Genomic DNA, 24,000 nt, shown 5'->3' with positions numbered 1-24,000 from the left:
GTGCGGTCAAGAAGGACATAGAGCTGCCGGTTGTGGTAATGCCCCCCATTGTCGCAACTGTGCATTTAAGGGTAGGCCAGCTGGGCATCTTATGATGTCAGCTGTCTGCCCGAATTACTGTGGCGTTGTTGAGCGTGCCCTCTCCAGACACTGATGGGGGGGATTTTTCAGCTTAATTGTCAGGGGTCGTATGCCGTTATGTGTGAGTTGGGGGGTTGTATGATTGAGGGGGGGTGTGGCATTGCCTTACTTCAGGAGCCTTACGCCACCAATGGTGTGGTTCGGGGTCTTCCTGGAGGTTTTAGGGTCTTTACGGACCTTGGGGTTAATGCTGCAATAGTTGTGAATGATTCCGGCTACGATTGTGTAGTCTTGGATTCGTCACAACAGGGGGTGTGTGTGTCTATAGAGGGGGAGTTCGGTAGAATGATTGTCGCTAGTTTGTATTGCAAATTTAGCGAGCCCCTGGGCTATATGGATAAGTTACTACTTCAGGCGAGTGGTAGCCCATTAGTCCCAGGGTTGGATGCGAATGCCTCGTCCTCGATGTGGTTTAGTAAGGTATCCAGACATTCGTCTGGATATCAAAGCCACGTTCGAGGCGAGGTAATGAATGAATGGGTGTTGGCTAAGGGCCTTCACATTCTGAATGAGCCGAGTGAGTGGTATACGTTTGATGGGCCTAGGGGTGTGAGTGATATTGACGTGACGCTTATGAATGAGGCAGCAAGTAGAGTGTTTGATTTTAAGTGGGAGGTTAGAGGAGGGTGGGGTCTGAGTGATCATAATTTGATCCAAATTGTGGTTGCTCCTCGTTCCCCTCCTTTGGTGTGTGTGAGTCCATTGCGCGAAGGCGTACCTCTGGTATTGACTGGAACCGATATGGACAGAGTGTAAGGGAAGCGGTGTTAGAAATACCGCTTAGAGTGTTAGTTGTGCGATGAATGAATATAAAGATATGATTGTGAAAATTAAAGAAGAAGAGTGGAGGAGTTTTGTGAATGACAATAGGGATGACCCCTGGGGTCAGGTCTATAAGATCTGCAGGGGTCGTAAGAGGGAGGATATCACCTCTCTTCGTGTTGGTGACACTGTGTTATCAACTTGGAGAGAGTGTGCTGGGGTTCTGTTAGGAGCGTTCTTTCCCAGGGCTGAGGTTCAGGCACCCCATGCACATGAGGTACCTGTTCCTCCATTAGATGATGGGGAGCTGGGATATGCCTTTGGCCTGGTCAGGTCTAAACGGTCTCCAGGAGCTCAAGCACAAGAGGTACCTGTTCCTCCACTAGAAGATGAGGAGTTGGGATACGCCTTTGGCCTGGTTAGGTCTAAATGGTCCCCAGGTTTTGATGGTCTGAACGGAGAGATGTGCAAATGCTTGTGGAAGTTCATTCCGGAATACTTGGAGGTCATTTATGATAAGTGCATTTGTGAGGGATATTTTCCACGTGAGTGTTAAAGTGCCAGGGTTGTTCCTCTCCTGAAGTCTCCTGATAAGATCAGGAGTGATCCTCGTTCTTATCGGGGCATCAGTCTCCTTCCAGTGCTTGGAAAAGTGCTGGAAAGAGTTATGGTGGAACGGCTTCAGGAGCTAACGCGGGATTTGAGGTCGAATAGGCAGTATGGGTTCAGGAAAGGACGCAGTGTAGAAGATGCCTGGATGTATGTTCAGAATGCTGTGAGGGAGAATACCAACAAATATGTCCTTGGCATATTTGTTGACTTCAAGGGGGCGTTTGATTACCTAATCTGGGATCGTGTGATTCAACGGCTAGAGGAAGTTGACTGTTCGGAAATTAGTCTCTGGCGGAGCTTCTTTTCGGACAGGAAAGCCTCTATCTTTGGTATGAATGGGAGTGTGGAGATTGGAGTTGTTCGTGGCTGCCCGCAGGGATCCATCTGTGGTCCATATATTTGGAACCTCATGATGGACTCATTGCTTGGGCAGCTCGAACCACTCTGCAGGTGTTGTGCGTATGCGGATGACCTACTTCTTTTGGTCGAATGCTGTTCGAGGTCTGAGATTGAAAGGGTAGGAGGGCAATTGTTGGAGATTGCTCATAATTGGGGTGTGGGAGTGGGGGTTGAGATATCGATGGATAAAACGGTGACAATGCTCTTAAAGGGTAGACTGTCACCGGGGCGTCCACCGGTTGTCCGTGTGAATGGGGTCAGTATCAGGTATGTGACGCAAGTCAAATATCTGGGGTTGACCATGAGTGAAAGAATGTGTTTTACTCCACACTTAGTGAATGTGAAGCGGAGGCTGCAGGCGATTGTTGGTAGTGTCAGGCGCGTTTTACGGAGTGATTGGGGTCTCGGGCGTCGTGCTGTTCGCTCCATATATCGAGGTTTGTTTGTGGCCTGTGCCACTTATGGATCTCCTATATGGTGGAAGGTGGCTACGATGGTTTCGGGTCGTCGAAAACTTCTTTCTATACAGCGTTGCATGATGCTTGCCTGTTTGCTTGTATGTCGCACCGTTTCTACGGATGCGTTGCAGGTTTCATTGGGTGTGCCCCCTCTTGACCTGATTGTTTTACAGCGTGCTGTTTCTTTCAGGTTGAGGAGGGGTTTGAGTGTGTTATTGCTGCGGAATGAATGGATTTCTGACGATGATGTGGAGAGGTTGGGATATCTAGGAAGCAAGAGGCTTCTAGATGACAGGGTTAGGAGTAGGTGGCAAGACCGTTGGGATAATAGTCCTAACGGTCGTGTGACTTATGAGTACATTCGGGATGTTGGGTTTGTTGGGGAAAACCCAGATTTCAGATTCTGTCTGAGTCTGGGTTTCCTACTTACGGGGCATGGGCCTTTGAATGCTTTTTTGCATCAGAGGCGCCTCTCTGATGGAATGGAATGTATGTGTGGGGCGCGTGTTGAGGATTGGGTGCATGTTATTGCTGAATGCCCGATGTACTCGGACATTAGGGACCTTGGGGGTATGGGGATTAGTTGGACTGATGGACGGTTAGATGTTAGTGGTGTGATCTCCACTAGTTGGGATGCCGAACGATTAGAATTATTTGGTGTGTTTGCGCGTGAGGTGTTTAAGCGGCGAAGACAATTAGCTGGAAACTAAGTATAGTTTCTTTGTGTGAATGGTGTGTGTATTGTGTGTGTATTGGATGAGAGAATGGGGTCCAACCCCTGGTCACCAGTCCAGAGCAGTATGGAAGCTCAACTGGTAGTAGTTTCAACTACGAGGTCTGACCGGAGACTTAATTCTGGTACCACGGGGAGTAGGAGCCCTTGGAGTTCGCTCCAACCTACTCGTGCGGACTGGCCCCTCGGGGAGTATCGTGGTGGTTGTGGTTTAATACCCGAATGCGGGGAGAGTGATATTTGTCACTCAATGTGGAGTTGCATTGCAACCGGGTGCCGGACCCAAAGTACGGCAGAGGTTTTAGATAGGCCTCGAACCTCACCAAGGTGGTTAGTGTGTCCATTCCACACGCCAATTGGTACTGAATAATGCATTGCATTTTTCGGGGCGCTGATCATCGCATTGATTTGATCCGCTGTGCTTTTGAGCACCGTGAGGTAAGGCCGTCGTCGGCAGGTACTCACGTTAATATTGGCTTTAGATGTCCCTATCTACTGAGACGTGTTTTCGTTTCTGTGCGTTTTCTGTGTCGTGAATTTTGTGTGAATTGGTGTTTTTTGTGTGGGAGCCCTCAGCATTGGATGTTAGTACATTCATTTTGAGTATTTGTGTATTAGTTTGTGATTTGTGGTAGTTTTTTAGCGCATTTGCATACATATTTACGCATTAGTATATTAATATATACGTGTGTGTATATATGTGTATTGTATGTGTAGATAAAGTTTGTCAGTACGTGTATACTTTTTCTGTAGTTGGCTTTGTGTATTTTTACATTACTGCAAGTGTTTGAATATATATACAATTGTATGTATATTATCTCATTTGTTAGTTTGTGTGTGCATATCATAGCTGGCTTTTGAAAATTTTTACATTGCGGCAGGTGTTTATTTATATACGTGTAGTTGAGTGTATTTTTGGAAATTTGAATTTGTTTTTGTGAAAAGAAAATTTGTTTGAGCAAGTGTTTTTTGTGTGACGTAATTTGTTTTTCGTTTGTTGTTTTTTGAGCACAGGTTTTTTTTTTTTTTTTTTTTTTATAGTAGGGGGAAGCATCGAAAGCCGGAGTGCGGAACTTTAATCCGCTAAACCTAACCTACTCCCAACACAAGACTCTCCCACGGAACCACCGGATTAAGTATTACTTCGTGGGAGTGACTAGACTTTTTAAGTCTCCTCTATAATACGGACTGACTGACGCCTAATCTGTTCTAAATGTCTAAGTTCTGTCATAATAAAAGCTGTTGCGTTGCTAACAGCTTTCCATTTATCGGGAGACTGACACATAAGTGCAGTCAAATTTTCCACCATTAAACTACCTCCTAGGGCAATTTTAAGCCTATCTCTTGTACTTAAAAATCGGGGGCACTCGAAAAATATGTGTTCACAGTCTTCTATGGACTCTGTACACATCGGACAATACGGACTAGTGTCATGACGGAATTTATATAGGTAGCTTCTGAAGCATCCGTGACCACTTAATAATTGGGTCAAGTGGAAATCAAGGTCCCCATGCTGTCTATTTATCCACGAATGGATGTCAGGTATGAGTCTGTGGGTCCACCGTCCTTTAGTTGAAGTTTCCCACCGCTGCTGCCACATTGTTATGCTCTTATTTCTCTCGTCTCTCTTTTTGGTTTCTGTTATTTCTGAGAGTTCGTTTAATCTTGCGAATTCGTCACCCTGGATGTCTATGGGCGGTATACTTGCCAGTACTTCAGCCGCTTCGCTGGATATAGTGCGGAAAGCACTTATTACTCTTATTGCTGAGAGTCGATGTACAACATTTATTGGTTTTGCATACGCTTTTATGTCTAGCGCCTGGACCCATATTGGGGCCGCATATAATATTACGGAGCTCATGGCTTTTGCAATTAAAAAACGCCGGCTGGAACGCACGCAGCCTCTATTTGCCATCATTCTTGATAAGGCGTTATAAATCTTATTTGCTTTATTTGCCGTGTACGCCAAGTGTTCCTTGAATTTAAGCTTAGAGTCTAATATTACCCCTAAATACTTTAACTTTGGCTGTGAAATAATCGCACAATCTCCAATAGTTATGGTTATTTTTTCCTCAAGTTTCCTGGGACTTATAAGCAATACTTCTGTTTTGTGCTCCGCCAGTTCCAAGCTCATGGAAGAGAACCATTGGCGCAGACCATTTATACACTCATTACATTTGTTCTGAAGGTCACCGAGCTGTTTAGATACTGCTACCACAACAAGATCGTCCGCGTATGCAACTAGTTTTACATTTTTTGGTTGTTGTTTTCTCAGCACACCGTCATACACGAGGTTCCATAAGAGCGGACCTAAAACAGAGCCTTGTGGGACTCCACTAGAAATAGAGTAGCTCTTAGTTCCTTCGTCGGTGTCGAAGATCAATCTTCTGTTTTCAAAATAGCTCATAATAATATTTATCAAGTATTTGGGGGCGCGTATTGTATATAATGCTTTGAATATATTTGCCCACTTTGCTGAGTTGAACGCATTCTTTACATCCAGGGTAATCAGCGCACAATATTCTTTTGTACCACCTTTCCACCTTTTGCCACTTACTGCACATTTTGCAGTGTCAACGACTTCTCTTAGCGCGTCGATAGTGGATCTCTTTTTTATGAAGCCGTATTGTCTCTCTGATAGTCCTCCGGCTTCCTGGATTGCAAGCTCCAAGCGGTTTCTTATTATGTTTTCGTACACTTTCCTTATTGTGTCGAGCATACACAGAGGTCGGTACGATGATGGTTCTTCAGGTGGTTTCTTTGGTTTTGGAAGTAAAACCAGACGCTGAACTTTCCAGGGGTCGGGGAACACCCCTTCTTTTATACATGCGTTGTACATTTTAGTAAACAGGGTGGGATTTGAAGTTATGGCTACCTTGAGGGCTCTATTTGGTATACCATCTAATCCTGGCGTTTTGTTGTTTTTAATTTTTTTCGCTATAGCCAATAGTTCTTCTTCCGTAACTAAAAGGGGTGACTCTGTAATATCGTTTCGGTCAGCTCTGGGAATCGGTTCGTGTGTCGGAAATAGTGCTTCGACAACTTTCTTCATGAACAGGCCGCTTTTAGGTTGTTGCGATTTATTTTTGAACTTCGACATACATATTTTGTATGCAGTTCCCCAGGGATCAATATTTGCTTCCTCGCAGAGCTTTTCAAAGCAGGACTTTTTGCTGCGGGATATGGCTGACTTCAAGAGCTTCTTATGTCTTTTAAATGTTTCTCTAAGGATACCTTCGTTTTCTCTACCCTGGTGGCGCTGTAGGTTACGTCTAGCTTCCTTAACGTGGCAATTTCATCATTCCACCAATATACTGGACGTCGTTTGTTGTGATATTTTGTCCTTCGCATTGTTGCGTCGCATGCTGCGACCAGCTGTCTCCGCAATGCGGTTACCAAGTGGGTGGCGTCTTCGTCAGGTGCCTTTACTGCACTCCAGACTATCTCGAAAACATCAGCATCGAACTCGTTTTGCTTCCAGCTACGTTTCTGAGAAGTGTTTCCTCTCAGGGGTTCCATTTCTCGGAATACTAAGACTTCAGCAATGATAGCCATGTGATCACTATTTGTGAACATGTCTGACACCTCCCACTTCATGTGTCTGCTAAGTGCGTCATTTACAAACATAAGGTCTATTATAGAACCTTTATTACCTTTCTGATATGTGTTTTTTGTACCGCTATTTATTAACGTAAGGCTAGTTTGACTCAAAAACTCTAAAATTAAGCGCCCACGATGGTTTGTACTTCTGCTGCCCCAAGCAGTAGACCATGCATTAAAATCACCTGCTATTATTATAGGCGTTTTGCCTCTAATTTCCAGAGACAGCTCAAGGAGAAAGTTTTCAAATTCCATGGTTGATGCGCTGGGGCGAGCATAGCAGCTTACAAAATAAATACCAGATATATTCGCCCATGTGAAGCCAATTTGAGCTCCTCTGGAGCATGAGGTGATAGGTTTTCCTTTGCAGGACCATATCGCCGCCTTCCCACTTATGTCCGTGATCCAAGTGTTTTCCGAGCGCTGAGTATATTGTTCGCTCAATAAAGCAATATCGATATTATTCTCAAACAGCGTCTGTTTTAGCAGTTCTTGTGCTGCAGCGCAATGATTTAAATTTAGCTGCAAAATCTTCATTTTCGCAGTGATTTGGACATTTCTATGTACTTGGGGCAAGTCGTGCTCAAGACTGAGTGATCTCCTTTGCAAAGCATGCAGCTTGGAGCGTTAGTGCATATCTTTGCAACGTGACCCCCATTTCCACATCGTGTGCAGAGGGAAGACCTGTCAATCGGGTTGCAGCATGTTCGTGCCATGTGACCTAGTTGGAAACACCTAAAACATCGAGGAATAGGGGCATATTCCCTAAGGCGACAAATTGACCACCCAATCTTAATTTTGCCAAGCTTCAGTGCCGTTTTGGCAGCCTGAGCACGAAGGCACACCAGAGCTATTTGTGTGCCGCTACGCGTTTTTCGAATATTTTTAATATTTGATTTCCCTATGTCTTGGAATCCGCACTCCTTTTGCAATGCTTCGCAAATTTCTTCAGGAGTGGTAATTTCATCCAAGTCCTTACATACTATAGTAACGTTGTGGGTCTTAGGCTGTATTACGGCCATTTCTCCGACCACTTCCTCTAGGGCATTTTGAAAAGTTTCCGCTCTTTTATCCGCTTGGTTTTTTAGCTCAAGTAACAGGTCTCCTCTAACTGTTTTCCTAATGTATGTCACATTCGAACCCAATTCTTCGAGCTCGCTATTGCTTTTTATTTTACGCAGGATATCAGCATAAGAAGCTCCCTCTTTTTTTCTTAAAATGATAGCGTCTGGTTTCAGCCTTATTTTTTTCTCTATTGGCCTCCTCTTCTTTACCACGTCCACCCATTTTTCACCTGCGCTGGATTCATTTCCAGAGGTATATGCCAGTGGTAATTTCACGGCCTCGCTGTATGTTGCCTGTGATTTTTCGATTATATTTTTAGGCTTCTTAGTTGGTGGTAATTGGCCTTGTAACTCCCGCAGTCTTTTTGGGGCATTTGCCTCTTTACTAATATGTACTTTCTCTACCATAGTTTTTTTCAAAACACTATCATTTTTCTCTGCTTTGTTATACAGAGTCACTATGCTGCTTACTACATCGCGCATGGCTTGGTTAATATGCCTTTGGCCAGACATGATATTTTCCAACTCTTTAATTTTGTTACCAAGTCTACTGAGAACACTTGCAGTTTCACCGATCTGCGATTTCTGATTTTTGTCCCCGCTGTTAGTTTGATCGGCATTGTCGCAGTTCTTTGCTGATCCAGCCGCGGTGGATACCTCCTTGCTGCCGTTTGGGGGCGTTCTCATAATTTTGGAGTTCCTCCTAAAAGGATTCTCCGGTGTTCGCCCAACACCATTTTCAGAGGCCATACCTCAGTAAACAAAATGGTTGGGAACACCTGTCAATAGGTACGTTCAGTCCCTAACGCTAAAACTCTGCTTATATTTCCAATGGTTGGCAACGCCAAAACCAAAGGAGAAAAGAAAACAAAAAAGGGGATCAGCTGATCTAGCAAAACAAAACGGCAAAATAAATTATGAGCACGTTTTTTGTCTTAATCGCTGATAGGGGAAATAATGTTTGTTTTTTACAATTTGCCGCGAAAAAATAACAGGCAAGTGAAAATTAATTTTAATAAAAAAGAAATTTCTACTTATCTATTCCTGTAGGTATGGTGTCCGGTCAAAGTTTACCAGTTTTCCGAGAAGCTTCTAGCAAAACTAATGTTGTTGATGTGAAAAACTAGGAGAATCGTACAAAACCCCAGGACCTCACACAAAAAACGTCCACTTCACTTCACTTCTAAACGCTGTGTTTTGAGCACAGGTGTTTTCGTGCACAGGTGTTTTTGAGCATAGGTGTTTTTGAGCACAGGTGTTTTCGAGCACAGGTGTTTTTGAGCACAGTAGTTTTGTGTGTGTAGGCGCGTGTTAGGTAGTACCTTTTGGGGTTTACGTGGTTTACCCACATTGTTAGCGTGGGTGCTGACTCTCATAGAGTCTCAGTGTTTTCTGTGTTTGTTGTTTTTCTGCTTTTTGGTTTTTCTGCCAGTGAGTGTTGTGTCGAGTGTCTGGTACTGAGTTGCCACTTGTTTCCGGGGGGATTGGGCAGGTTTTGCTCAAAGGGTACCGGTGTCTGTCCGAGTGTTGAAGGTGCTGATTTTTGTTTAGACTGCGTTCGTAGCTGTTAACCTTAGACCTACAGTGCGATTTGGTTCAGCCCCACATCGGTTGGCTTGGAGCCGTTACGGGGACTTTGTTCTGTCCGGCGGTCTTTTTGAGTAGCCTTTCCAGACCTTTGGCTGGGTTGTGGGCTGTGCCCTCGCGAGAGCGCATTAACCGACTGCTTGGGTGGTGACTGCTACAGAGCGAGTATACGTGTGAGTCAGCGTCTTCAGTGCGTTCAGTTACACGCGCCTGGAGAGCAGCTGTTTCGGGTTTTACCTGAGCAGGTAGTTTCTGCGCCAGTGTTCGCCGGCGTAACAGCCTGCCTGGGGGTAGGCCGAAGGTGGGAATGGCTCCACCACGGAGGAGGAGGGTTAAGTCCTTCGCTGAAAGCGACGGGTCGGGCCCCATAACAGTGATGGTGGCAACGTCGTCGGGTGATGAGGAGGTGAGGCCACCGGTGAGGTCTCCGCCGCGGAGGAGGGCGCGTTTGGGGTCGCCTCTGATGGTTAAATCGGAGAACAGTGGGAGTGAGAGCGGTAGCGGAATAGGTGGCACCTCTGAAAAAGCGGTTGCTCACCCCGCAGTTTCGGGTGCTGCTAAGCCGGCCGAGAGCGGCGGTAACAGCGGCACTGGGAAGGGCGTCGCGGATAAGGGCGTCGCTGATAAGGGCGTCGCGAAGGAGGGATCGACGAAAGTCAGCTCGGGGAAGGAGGGAGGGAAACGTGAGGGTGGAGTTAATGGGGGTGTGGTTGGGGGAGGCGCTATCAGCCATGTCGCTGCCATGAAGGCAGTGACGGCTGAATTAAATGCCTTGGTGTTTGGGGTGAAGGACTTTGAGGTCACTACCGCGAAGGGGCTGATGGAGCTTGCCTCGAAGTACGAGGCGCTTCTGATGACGGTAGTAACCGAGAATTCCCATCCTTGCGGTCAGGTTGACGCTCTAAGGGGGGGTTGTGGGGGATATATTGCCCAACCGAAGAGGTCGGTTGTGGGGTTGGCTCCGGCTGAGTCGGTGCGTGCGCCTCCAGCACCTGTGTTGGAGGCGATTGCTCCGGCATTGCCGAAGCCCGTGGAGACGTGGTCGGTGGTTGTGCGCAGCAAGGCCCTGACGACTTCCTCTAAGGAAGTCATCAAAAAGGTGGTGAAAGAGGTGGGACCTTCCCTCGGAGTGCGAGTGCACGAGGTGAAGCCGATTAAGGGTGGTGGGGTGGTTATTCGCACCCCCTCTGTTTAAGAGAGGGAAAAGGTGGCGAATAATGCCAAATTCGGGGAGGTGGGATTGGATGTGACTGTGAACCGGAAGTTGGGTCCGCGGGTTGTGGTTCAGGGGGTTCACACCGAAATCTCCCATGATGACTTCATGGAGGAGCTCTTTCGGTTGAACCTTCAGGACATCAGCCCTGAGGCACGAAAGTCGGATGTGCGGATGGTCAGTCGGCCCTGGAAGGTGGCCGCTGATGGTAGCACCAACGTTGTCCTTGAGGTTTCGGACAAATCAATGTCCGCCCTCTTGGAAGCGGGAAGGTGCTACATAAAGTGGTTTTCCTTCAGGGTTCGACCGGATACCCCTGTTGCTGGCTGCTTCCGGTGTATGGGTTTTGACCATAGAGTGGCTGAGTGTAGGGCCAAATCAGATGTCTGTAGGAGGTGCGATCAGGAAGGCCACAGAGCTGCCGGTTGCGTCAATGCACCCCATTGTCGTAACTGTGCATTTAAGGGTAGGCCAGCTGGGCATCTTATGATGTCCGCTGTCTGCCCCATATACTGTGGCGTTGTTGAGCGCGCCCTCGCCAGACACTGATGGGGGGTATCTTTCAGCTAAATTGTCAGGGATCGTATGCCGTGATGTGTGAGTTGGGGGGTTGTATGCTTGAGGGTGAGTGCGGCATTGCCTTACTCCAGGAGCCCTACACCACGAATGGTGTGGTTCGGGGTCTTCCTGGGGTTTTCAGGGTCTTTACGGACCTTGGGGGTAATGCCGCAATTGTTGTGACGGATCCAAGCTACGATTGCGTAGTGTTGGATTCGTCGCAACAGGTGGTGTGTGTTTCAGTAGAGGGGGAGTTCGGTAGATATCAAAGCCACATCCGAGGCGAGGTATTGACTGAATGGGTGGTGGCTATGAGCCTCCACATTTTGAATGAGCCGAGTGAACCGTTTACGTTTGAGGGGCCTAGGGGCATGAGTGATATCGACGTAACGTTAATGAATGAGGCAGCAAGGAGAGCGTTTGACGTCAGTTGGGAGATTAGGGGAGGGTGGGGATTGAGTGACCATAATTTGATACAAATTATGGTCTCTCCGCAATCCCCACCCTCGACGTACGTGGGTCCATTGCGGCGATGGCGTACCTCTGGTACTGACTGGAACCAATATGGACAGAATGTAAGGGAAGCGGTATTGGAAATACCGCTTAGTGAGTTTGAGGAACTGGGGGTGGACGAGCAAATTGCTCGGCTGTATGAGTTGGTCTGGTGTGTTAATGATAGGGTTTTCAGGAAGTATGAAAGTTTTAGGATTAGGAAAATTAAGTGGTGGACGAATGAGTTAACCTTGAAGAGGAGGACTGTCCGGCGGTTGAGACGAAAGTTTCAGCGTGCTCGGCGGTCCAATTCGGATAGGTTATCCCAGATCAGATATGATTTTAGTTGTGCGGTTAGAGTGTATAAGGATATGCTTGTGAGGATAAAAGAAGAGGAATGGAGGAGCTTTGTTGGGGAGAATAGGGACGACCCCTGGGGGCAGGTCTACAGGATCTGCAGGGGTCGTAAGAGGGAGGATATCACCTCTCTCCGCGTTGGTGACTCTGTGTTATCAACGTGGAGAGAGCGTGCGGAGGTTCTGTTAGGAGCGTTCTTTCCCAGGGCTGAGGTTCAGGCACCTCAAGCACAAGAAGTACCTGTTCCTCCACTAGAAGATGAGGAGTTGGGATACGCCTTTGGCCTGGTTAGGTCTAAACGGTCCCCAGGTTTTGATGGTTTGAACGGAGAGATGTGCAAAAGCTTGTGGAAGTTCATTCCGGAATATTTGGAGGCCATTTATAACAAGTGCGTGTGGGAGGGATATTTTCCACGTGAGTGGAAAAGTGCCAGGGTCGTCCCTCTCCTGAAGTCCCCTGATAATATCAGGAGTGATCCTCGTTCTTATCGGGGCATCAGTCTTCTTCCGGTGCTTGGAAAAGTACTGGAGAGGGTTATGGTGGAACGACTTCAGGAGCTAACGCGGGGTATGTGGTCGGATAGGCAGTATGGGTTCAGGAAAGGACGCAGTGTGGAAGATGCGTAAATGTATGTGCAGAATGTTGTTAGGGAGAATGTCAACAAGTATGTCATAGGCATATTTGTTGACTTCAAGGGGGCATTCGATTATCTGATCTGGGATCGAGTGATAGAACGGTTAGAGGGACTTGGCTTTCCGGAAATTAGTCTCTGGCGAAGCTACTTTTCGGACAGAATAGCCTCTATCGTTGGAATGAATGGGAGTGTGGAGATTGGGGTAGAACGGGGCTGCCCACAGGGATCCATCTGTGGTCCATATATTTGGAACCTAATGATGGACTCTCTGCTTGGCCAGCTTGAAATACTTTGTGGTTGTTGTGCATATGCAGACGACCTCCTTCTCTTAGTTGAAGGTAGTTCACGGCTGGAGTTAGAGCGAAAGGGTGAACGATTTTTAGAAATTGTTCACAATTGGGGTACAGGTGTGGGGGTTGAAATATCGGTTGACAAAACGGTGACAATGCTTTTGAAAGGCATACTGTCATCGGCTCGTCCACCGATTGTCCGAATGAATGGGGTCAATATCAGGTATGTGACGCAAGTCAAATATCTGGGATTGACCATCGGCGAAAGGATGTGTTTCACTCCTCACTTGGTTAGCGTGGAGGAGCGTCTGTTAGGAATTGTCTGCAATGTCAAACGTGTGTTAAGGAGTGATTGGGGTCTCGGAAGTCGTGTGGTTCGTACCATATATCGCGGCTTATTTGTGGCCTGTGCCACAGGTGTTGTTAGGTGCGCCTCCTCTTGACCTGATTGTTATACAGCGTGCAGTTGCATTTAGGTTAAGAAGAGGCATAAGTGTCTCATTGCTGTCGAATTGGATTTCCGATGAGGATGTTGCGAGGGAGGGCTATCTAAGGAGCAAAAGGCTTCTATGATAGTGTTAGGAGTAAGTGGCAAGACCGTTGGGACAATAGCCCTAACGGTCGGGTGACTTACGAGTACATTCGGGATGTTAGGTTTGTATAGGAAAACCCAGACTTCAGATTCTGTATGAGTCTGGGTTTCTTGCTTACTGGGCATGGACCTTTAAATGCATTTTTGTATCAGAGGAACATTTCCGAAAGTCCGGAGTGTATATGTGGGGCACTCTCTGAGGACTGGATGCATGTCATAACGGAATGCCCGATGTACTCGGACATTAGGGACCTTGGGGGTATGGGGATTAGCTGGACTGATGGACAGCTAGATCTTAGTGGTGTGATCTCGGATAGTCGGAATGCCGAACATTTAGGGTCGTTTGATAGGTTTGCACGTGTTTTGTTCAGTCGGCGTAGGCAATTAGTTGTAAATCGGGTAGGGGAGATATAATTTTTTTATACCATTAACTTAAATGGTCACCAGTCCGGAGCAGTATGGTAGCTCAACTGGTAGTAGTTTCAACTACGAGGTCTGACCGGAGACTTAATTCTGGTTCCACGGGGAGTAGGAGCCCTTGGAGTTCGCTCCAACCTACTCATGCGGACTCGCCCCTCGGGGAGTATCGTGGTGGTTGTGGTTTAATACCCGAATGCGGGAAGAGTGTTTTGATCACTCAATGTGGAGTTGCACTGCAACCGGGTGCCGGACCCAAAGTACGGCAGAGGTTTTAGATAGGCCTCGAACCTCACCAAGGTGGTTAGTGTGTCCATTCCACACTGCCAATTGGTACCGAATAATGCGTAGCATTTTTCGGGGCGCTGATCATCGCATTTTATTGATCCGCTGTGCTTCGGAGCACCGTGAGATAAGGCCGTCATCGGCAGGTACTCACGCAAAAACACACCGGACATTGTCCCTATCTGCGAAGAACCGAAACCACGTATATTTGCATATAAAAAAAAATAAGTTTGGTTAAACGGCGGGCATAAAAATGATTCTATTTACGTAGCCAAATGCATCGTCATCGTATTAGTGACGCGCATAAAGGAATTCAGGAGATTCCTACTGTCCCTCTAATTACCACTAGTCGGAATGCCGAACAGTTAGGGTCGTGTGAAAGATTTGCGCGCGTGTTGTTTAGGCGGCGAAGACAATTGGCTGAAGACCGGGGTTAGCTTCTGGTATGAAAGGTGTATGAATTGGATGAGAGAATGGGATTCAATCCCTGGTCACCAGTCCAGAGCTGTATGGAAGCTCAACTGGTAGTAGTTTCGGCTACGAGGTCTGACCGGAGACTTAATTCTGGTACCACGGGGAGCAGGAGCCCTTGGAGTTCGCTCCAACCTGCGGTCTGGCCCCTCGGGGAGTATCGTGGTGGTTGTGGTTCAATACCCAAATGCAGGGAGAGTGATTTTGGTCACTCAATGTGGAGTTGCATTGCAACCGGGTGCCGGACCCAAAGTACGGCAGAGGTTTTAGATAGGCCTCGAACCCCACCAAGGTGGTTAGTGTGTCCATTCCACACGCCAATTGGTACCGAATAATGCATTGCATTTTCGGGGCGCTGATCATCGCATTGATTTGATCCGCTGTGCTTTTGAGCACCGTGGAGTAAGGCCGTCGTCGGCAGGTACCCACGTTAATCCCACCGGACGTTGTCCCTCTAATTAAAGAGGCGAAACCACATATAAAGAGCCGAAACCACGTATATTTGCATATAAAAAAAACTAAGTTTGGTTAAACGGCGGACATAAAAATGATTCTATTTACGTAGCCAAATGCATCGTCATCTTATTAGTAACGCGCAAGAAGGAATTCAGGAGATTCCTACTGTCCCTATCTGCACAGTTGTTTGTAGAACCTCGAAGTGAACGGACGTGTTTGCGCATCATTGCGAGTTTTTAAAAGCCATTTTTAAAGTGTTTTTCCGTGTTTCTGAAGCGAAAGAATTTTTCGGTTTTTCCGGTTTTTTCGGTAGCCTGTTGTGAAAATAGACACAGTGAGCAGGTACGTGAGGGATTATACACATCGTGTGTATTCCCAAAAGTGTGTGAAGATAGCGGCTTAGGCCATTAACTTGTGTGTGCTAGTGAACAAAGTGTGGGATTTCCCAGCAGTAGTTAGCGGCATCAGTGTGCAGTGCAGGTAGTGATAGTGTACATTAGTGGTGTGTGTAATTGTGCGTGAGTGTTAGGCAGCGGAAATGCCTCCACCACGGAGGAGAGGGGCAAAAGCCCCAGCGGAGAGTGAAGACTCCGGGCCTTCAATGGTCCATCGACGGACGAGGACGGAGTGGGGCAACCCTTACGTCCCCCACCCAAGAGGAAGGCGCGATTGGGTTCGCCACCACAGGCGAACTCGGGCGAGAATCGGGACGGATGGGGCACTCCAGAAGCTGTTTACGGTTGCAACCAAAGCAGCCGTAGACCAGAAGATGGCGGCGAAGGACGTAGCCAGTGGAAGCAGACAAGGTTGCCCGGACAACAAGGTAGGAGGCAACAAGGGGGGTAAAGGGGGTGTTATTGGGGGTGGGGGCATGTTACGGCGATGAAAGCCGTAACAGCCCAGTTGAGCGAGATTGTGTTCGGGGCGAAAAGCCTCGAAGTCTCAACAATTAAGGAGCTCGTAGGGATCGCCTCTAAATATGAGGTGCTACTTATGAGTGTCCGTTTGGAAAATGCTCACCTTCGTGGGCAAATTGAGGGTCTGAAGGGGGGTTGTGGGACATCTTCCGTCCCTCGGAGCACAGCAGGGGCGGCTGCTGCTGCTCCCTCGGCGCCTCCCTCTCCGGCACCTGTGCTGGAGGCAATTGCGCCGTCGATGCGGAAACCAGTGGAAACCTGGTCAGTTGTGGAGAGGAGCAAGGCTCCTGTGACTTCCTCAAAGGAAGTCATAAACAAAGTTGTTAAGGAGGTGGGTCCTTCACTGGGTGTTCGCGTCCATGGCGTGAAATCAATCAAGGGGGGTGGCGTAGTGATCCGCACTCCCTCTGTTGCTGAGAGGGAGAAAGTGGCAAGCAACGCCAAATTCGGTGAGGTAGGGTTGGACGTTAGCGTCAATAAAAAGTTGGGCCCAGGGTCGTTGTACAGGGTGTACATACGGAGATATCCCATGAAGAATTCATGGAGGAGCTGTTTCGGCTGAACCTTCGGGAGTTCAGCCCCGAGTCCAAAAAGACGGACGTGAGGATGGTCAGTCGTCCCTGGAAGGTGGCGACTGATGGCAGGACAAATGTTGTCCTAGAGGGTACGGACAAACTAATGTCCACCCTCCTGGAGGCGGGTAGGTGCTACGTCAAGTGGTTCTCCTTCCGTGTTCGTGCGGATAGTCCCGTGACCGGCTACTTCCGGTGCATGGGTTTTGCTCACCGAGTGGCAGAACGCAGGGCCAAGTCCGATGTCTGTCGGAGGTGGGGTCAGGAGGGCCACAGGGCTGCCAGTTGCGTCAATGCCCCCCATTGTCGCAACTGTGCGTTTAAAGGAAGGCCAGCTGGACATCTCATGATGTCGGCTGCCTGTCCGATTTACTGTGGGGTTGTCGGACGTGCTCTTGCCAGACATTAATGGGGGGATTTTACAATTAAATTGTCAGAGGCCCTATGCCGTCATGTGTAATTTAGGGCGTTGTATTTTAGATAGTGGGTGCAGCATCGCCTTACTCCAGGAGCCATACGCCACCAATTTTGGAATGGTAAGTGGTCTTCCTGGGGGTTTCAGAGTCTTCGCGGACCTTAGGTGTAATGCTTTAATAGTTGTGACTGACCCAAGCTACGATTGCATAGTTTTGGATTCGTCACAAGAGGGTGTATGTGTTTCTGTAGAGGGGGAGTTCGGTAGGCTGATTGTTGCTAGTATGTATTGTAAGTTTAGGGAACCCTTAGAGCCCTATCTGCGATACATGGATAAGCTCCTACTACTTGCGAGTGGTAGCCCATTTATCCTAGGGATGGATGCGAATGCCATATCCTCGATGTGGTGTAGCAAGTTTCCCCGATGGGCTCGTAGATATTCGAGCTACACTCGGGGACAGGCATTAGGCGAATGGGTGGCTGCTAACAGTCTCCACATCTTAAATGAGCCAAGCCAGTGGTTCACATTTGATGGGCCTAGAGGGGGGGGGGGGCGACATTGACGTGTCCTTAATCAATGAGGCAGCAAATAGGGCGTTCAGTTTTAGGTGGGAGGTTAGTGGAGGGTGGGGATTGAGTGATCATAATTTGATTAAAATTATGTTTACCCCTAATTCCCCTCCCTCGACGTATGTAAGTCCATAGCGGCGATGGCGTACCTCCGGTATCGACTTGAACCAATATGGACAGTGTGTTAGGGAAGCGGTATTGGATATACCGCTCAGTGAGTTTGAAAATCTGGGGGTGGACGAGCAAATTGCTCGGTTGTATGAATTGGTCTGGGGAGTGAACGATAGGTTGTTGAAGAAGTATAAAGATTTTAGGGTTCGAAAAATTAAGTGGTGGACGCAGGAATTAACCCTGAAGAGGAGGGCTATCCGACGATTGAGGCGGAAGTTTCAACGAGCTCGACGGTCCAATTCGGATAGGTTATCTCAGATTAGGTATGAGTTTAGTTCCGCGATGCATGAGTACTAGGCCATACTTATGAAAATCAAGGAAGAGGAGTGGAGGGCATTCGTGCATGATAACAGGGATGACCCCTGGGGTCAGGTCTTAAAGATTTGAAGGGGTCGTAGAAGGGAGGACATCACTTCTCTTCGTGTTGATGACACTGTGTTATCAACATGGAGTGAGTGTGCAGGGGTTCTGTTAGGAGCATTCTTTCCTAGGGCTGAGGAGCTGGCACCTCTTGCACAAGAGGTAGCGGTTCCTCCACTTGATGGTGGGGAGTTGGGATATGCCTTTAGCCTGGTTAGGTCTAAACGGTCCCCAGGTCTTGATGGTTTGAACGGAGAGTTGTGCAATAGCTTGTGGAAGTTTCCGGAATACTTGGAGGTCATTTACGATAAGTGCATTTGTGAGGGATATTTTCCACGTGAGTGGAAAAGTGCTAGGGTTGATCCTCTCCTGAAGTCACCTGATAAGATTAGGAGTGATCCACGATCTTATCGGGGCATCAGTCTTCTTCCAGTGCTTGGTAAAGTACTGGACAGAGTTATAGTGGACAGGCTTCAGGAGCTAACGCAGGATTTGAGGTCGGATAGGCAATATGGTTTTAGGAAGGGACGTAGCGTAGAGGACGCCTGGATGTATGTTCAGCGTGCTGTCCGGGAGAATGCCAACAAATATGTCCTTGGCATATTTGTCGATTTCAAGGGGGCATTTGATTACCTAATCTGGGATCGCGTGATACAACGGTTAGAGGAACTGGGCTGTCCGGAAATTAGTCTCTGGCAGAGCTATTTTTCGGACAGAAAAGCCTCTATCGTTGGAATGAATGGTAGCGTGGATATTGGGGTAGAACGGGGCTGCCCACAGGGATCCATCTGTGGTCCATATATTTGGAACCTAATGATGGACTCTCTGCTTGGCCAGCTTGAAATACTTTGTGGTTGTTGTGCATATGCAGACGACCTCCTTCTCTTAGTTGAAGGTAGTTCACGGCTGGAGTTAGAGCGAAAGGGTGAACGATTTTTAGAAATTGTTCACAATTGGGGTACAGGTGTGGGGGTTGAAATATCGGTTGACAAAACGGTGACAATGCTTTTGAAAGGCATACTGTCATCGGCTCGTCCACCGATTGTCCGAATGGATGGGGTCAATATCAGGTATGTGACGCAAGTCAAATATCTGGGATTGACCATCGGTGAAAGAATGTGTTTCACTCCTCACTTGGTTAGCGTGGAGGAGCGTCTGTTAGGAATTGTCTGCAAGGTCAAACGTGTGTTAAGGAGTGATTGGGGTCTCGGACGTCGTGCGGTTCGTACCATATATCGCGGCTTATTTGTGGCCTGTGCCACATATGGAGCCGCTATATGGTGGGAATTAGCATCTAAGGCCCGGGGTCGCCAAAAACTTCTCTCCATACAACGTTGTTTGATGGTTGCCTGTTTGCCTGTATGTCGCACCATTTCTACAGATGCGTTACAGGTGTTGTTAGGTGCGCCTCCTCTTGACCTGATTGTTATACAGCGTGCTGTTGCATTTAGGTTAAGAAGAGGCTTAAGTGTCTCATTGCTGTCGAATTGGATTTCCGATGAGGATGTTGCGAGGGAGGGCTATCTAAGGAGCAAAAGGCTTCTATATGATAGTGTTAGGAGTAGGTGGCAAGACCGTTGGGACAATAGCCCTAACGGTCGGGTGACTTACGAGTACATTCGGGATGTTAGGTTTGTAGAGGAAAACCCAGACTTCAGATTCTGTATGAGTCTGGGTTTCTTGCTTACTGGGAATGGACCTTTGAATGCATTTTTGCATCAGAGGAACATTTCCGAAAGTCCGGAGTGTATATGTGGGGCACTCTCTGAGGACTGGATGCATGTCATAACGGAATGCCCGATGTACTCGGACATTAGGGACCTTGGGGGTATGGGGATTAGCTGGACTGATGGACAGCTAGATGTTAGTGGTGTGATCTCGGATAGTCGGAATGCCGAACATTTAGGGTCGTTTGATAGGTTTGCACGTGTTTTGTTCAGTCGGCGTAGGCAATTAGTTGTAAATCGGGTAGGGGAGGTATAATTTTTTATACCATTAACTTAAATGGTCACCAGTCCGGAGCAGTATGGTAGCTCAACTGGTAGTAGCTGCAACTACGAGGTCTGACCGGAGACTTAATTCTGGTACCACGGGGAGTAGGAGCCCTTGGAGCTCGCTCCAACCTACTCATGCAGACTGGCCCCTCGGGGAGTATCGTGGTGGTTGTGGTTTAATACCCGAATGCGGGAAGAGTGTTTTGATCACTCAATGTGGAGTTGCACTGCAACCGGGTGCCGGACCCAAAGTACGGCAGAGGTTTTAGATAGACCTCGAACCTCACCAAGGTGGTTAGTGTGTCCATTCCACACTGCCAATTGGTACCGAATAATGCGTAGCATTTTTCGGGGCGCTGATCATCGCATTTAATTGATCCGCTGTGCTTCGGAGCACCGTGAGCTAAGGCCGTCATCGGCAGGTACTCACGCAAAAATACACCGGACATTGTCCCTATCTGCGAAGAGCCGAAACCACATGGTGATATATTTGCATATAAGTACTAATTAATTTTCATATAAATACTAATTGTATGAATTCAAACAAGTAAATAATTTTCATAGAAATACTAAATAATTTTCATATAGATTCTAAGTTTATGAATTCATACAAGTAAAAAATTTTCATATAAATACTAAATAATTTTCATATAGATACTAAGTTTATGAATTCATACAAGTAAAAAATTTTCATATAAATACTAAATAATTTTCATATAGATACTAAGTTTATGAATTCATACAAGTTAAAAATTTTCATATAAATACTAAATAATTTTCATATAGATACTAAGTTTATGAATTCATACAAGTTAAAAATTTTCATATAAATACTAAATAATTTTCATATGGGTACTAAGTTTATGAATTCATACAAGTTAAAAATTTTCATATAAATAATTTTCATATAGATACTAAATTTATGAATTCATACAAGTAAAAAATTTTCATATAAATACTAAATAATTTTCATTTAGAGACTAAGTTTATGAATTCATACAAGTAAAAAATTTTCATATAAATACTAAATAATTTTCATATAGATACTAAGTTTATGAATTCATACAAGTTAAAAATTTTCATATAAATACTAAATAATTTTCATATAGATACTAAATAATTTTCATATAGGTACTAAGTTTATGAATTCATACAAGTAAATAATTTTCATATAAATACTAAATAATTTTCATATAGATACTAAGTTTATGAATTCATACAAGTTAAAAATTTTCATATAAATACTAAATAATTTTCATATAGATACTAAATAATTTTCATATAGGTACTAAGTTTATGAATTCATACAAGTAAATAATTTTCATATAAATACTAAATAATTTTCATGTAGATACTAAGTATATGAATTCATACAAGTAAAAAATTTTCATATAAATACTAAATAATTTTCATATAGATACTAAGTTTATGAATTCATACAAGTAAAAAATTTTCATATAAATACTAAATAATTTTCATATAGATACTAAATAATTTTCATATAGGTACTAAGTTTATGAATTCATACAAGTAAAAAATTTTCATAGAAATACTAAATAATTTTCATATAAATACTAAATAATTTTCATATAGATACTAAATAATTTTCATATAGGTAGTAAGTTTATGAATTCATACAAGTAAAAAATTTTCATAGAAATACTAAATAATTTTCATATAGATACTAAGTTTATGAATTCATACAAGTAAATAATTTTCATATAAATACTAAATAATTTTCATATAGATACTAAATAATTTTCATATAGGTAGTAAGTTTATGAATTCATACACGTAAAAATTTTTCATAGAAATACTAAATAATTTTCATATAGATAATAAGTTTATGAATTCATACAAGTAAACAATTTTCATAGAAATACTAAATAATTTTCATATAAATACTAAATAATTTTCATATAAATACTAAATAATTTTCATGTAGATACTAAGTATATGAATTCATACAAGTAAAAAATTTTCATATAAATACCAAATAATTTTCATATAGATACTAAGTTTATGAATTCATACAAGTAAAAAATTTTCATATAAATACTAAATAATTTTCATATAGATACTAAATAATTTTCATATAGGTAGTAAGTTTATGAATTCGTACAAGTAAAAAATTTTCATAGAAATACTAAATAATTTTCATATAGATACTAAGTTTATGAATTCATACAAGTAAACAATTTTCATAGAAATACTAAATAATTTTCATATAGATACTAAGTATATGAATTCATACAAGTAATTAATTTTCATATAAATACTAATTAATTTTCATATAGATACTAAGTTTATGAATTCATACAAGTTAAAAATTTTCATATAAATACTAAATAATTTTCATATAGATACTAAGTTTATGAATTCATACAAGTTAAAAATTTTCATATAAATACTAAATAATTTTCATATAGATACTAAATAATTTTCTTATAGGTACTAAGTTTATGAATTCATACAAGTAAATAATTTTCATGTAAATACTAAATAATTTTCATATAGATACTAAGTTTATGAATTCATACAAGTAAAAAATTTTCATATAAATACTAAATAATTTTCATATAGATACTAAGTTTATGAATTCATACAAGTTAAAAATTTTCATATAAATACTAAATAAATTTCATATAGATACTAAGTTTATGAATTCATACAAGTTAAAAATTTTCATATAAATACTAAATAATTTTCATATAGGTACTAAGTTTATGAATTCATACAAGTAAAAAATTTTCATAGAAATACTAAATAATTTTCATATAGATACTAAGTTTATGAATTCCTACAAGTAAACAACTTTCATATAAATGCTAAATAATTTTCATATAGATACTAAGTTTATGAATTCATACAAGTAAATAATTTTCATATAGGTACTAATTAATTTTCATATAAATACTAATTGTATGAATTCATACAAGTAATTAATTTTCATATAAATACTAATTAATTTTCATATAAATACTTAATAAATTTCATATAAATACTAATTAATTTTCATATAGATACTAATTTTCATATAAGTACTAAGTGTATGAATTCATACAACTAAATAATTTTCATATAAGTACAAAAAATTAAAAAAAAAAATAAATGTTAAGCTATTTTTGATTTTGTAATATTTCTTATAAGCATAATGCTCGTAGAAAATGATATAAATTACTTGTGTATATATGAATTTAAAACTTTTATATGGCTAAAAAGATTTTTTTTTTCTTTTCGGGTTGGTGAGGTGTACGTGGCAGAAAACATATATGTTGTATGAAACTTTGACATTAGTACTTGTATGAAAATTTTAATACTAGTATGAAATTGCATACTTAGTACTTATATGAAAATTTTTTTCATATAAATATAAAAGTATTTAAGTGTAATATATAAATGAAAGCAAAAAAATTTATTCCTGGTTTGCTACAGTTGGTTTAAATAGAAATAATTTTGTTAATAATGAAATGTTATTAATTGAGATTATTCTTCTATACCTAACATAATGTAGTCGTTTTTTTTTTAATTTAACTTTTTTTGGGGTTTGTTCTTCTATTCACATAAAATATATGTGGGTAAAGAATAAAATTCAATAAAGTTAAATATTTATATTATTACGCTCGAATACTTTCATATCATATATGAAATAAAATGAAAAATAATTGAATTGAAATTATTAATTTCAAATCAAAAGAAAAACGTATATACTCTTAAAAAAAGATATATACACTATATGCATTGAAATAAAGTAAAATGTATAAAAAATGATATTATTTGAAAGTTTTACAAATACAAGAAGAAACATCGTCCTTACATTAATAATTATATTATATATGTATAGAGAACGAAAATTTTTCTCACGATAAGATACAATATCT

The sequence above is a fragment of the Zeugodacus cucurbitae genome, chromosome X, assembly GCF_028554725.1.
Source record: "Zeugodacus cucurbitae isolate PBARC_wt_2022May chromosome X, idZeuCucr1.2, whole genome shotgun sequence".
NCBI lineage: Eukaryota > Metazoa > Arthropoda > Insecta > Diptera > Tephritidae > Zeugodacus > Zeugodacus cucurbitae.
Note: the sequence above shows the minus strand (reverse complement) of the source record.